A 1,035-nucleotide genomic window follows, 5' to 3' on the forward strand; every position below is an offset into this window, starting at 1 on the left:
TTTTTTTCTCTGAATTACCTGTCCAGTGGTGAGAGGGGAGTGTTGAAGTCTCCCAACTATTAGTGCGTGGGGTTTAATGTATGATTTAAGCTTTAGAAGTGTTTCTTTTAAATATGTGGGTACTCTTACATTTGGGGTAAATTTGTTCAGTGTTGAGATTTCCTCTTAATGGATTCTACAACTCATAAACACTTTTAGTAACGTAGCAGGTTACAAGATTAATTTAAACAAAACAGCAGCCTTCCTATATGCATATGATAAAAAGGTTGGGAGAGAAATCATAGAAACTATGCCCTTCACAATAGCCACAAATAGCACAAAATATCTTGGAGTTACTCTAACCAAATAAGTGGAGGACTTGTATAACAAAAACTTTAAATCTCTAAAGAAAGAACCTGAAGAAAACACCAGAAAGTGTAAAGCTCTCCTTTGCTCTTGAGTAGGTATAATTAACATAGTGAAAATTTTACCAAAAGCAATCTAGAGATTCAATGCAATGACCATCAAAATCCCAGCAAATTCTTTGAAGACCTCAAAAAAACAATACTCAACTTCATATGGAAAAGCAAAAATCACAGAATAGCCTAAATAATCCTGTTAAGTAAAATAACTTCCGGGGGCATCACAATCCCTGACTTCCATGTCTACTATAGAGATACCATACTGAAAACAGCCTGGTATTGGCATAAAAATAGGCAGGGGGACCAATGGAACCGTAACAACGACCCAGGTATTAATCCCCACACCTTTGAATACCTGATTTTTGACAAAGAAGCAAAAAGTATCAAATGGAAAAAAAAAACATAGTTAGCAAATGGTGCCAGCATACCTGGACATCAACATGTAGAAGAATGAAAATAGAACCATATCTATCACCATGCACAAAACTCAAGTCCAAATGGAACAATGACCTTAACATAAAGCCAGCCACACTGAACCTTATAGAAGAGTCAGTGTGAAGTACACTTGAACACATTGGCACAGAAGACCACTTCCTAAATATAACCCTAGCACAGACACTGAAAGAAACATTTG

This window comes from Alexandromys fortis, unplaced genomic scaffold (genome assembly GCF_014885135.2).
Source record: "Alexandromys fortis isolate MF-2015 unplaced genomic scaffold, M_Fortis_MF-2015_v1.1 scaffold_117, whole genome shotgun sequence".
Classification (NCBI taxonomy): Eukaryota; Metazoa; Chordata; class Mammalia; order Rodentia; family Cricetidae; genus Alexandromys; species Alexandromys fortis.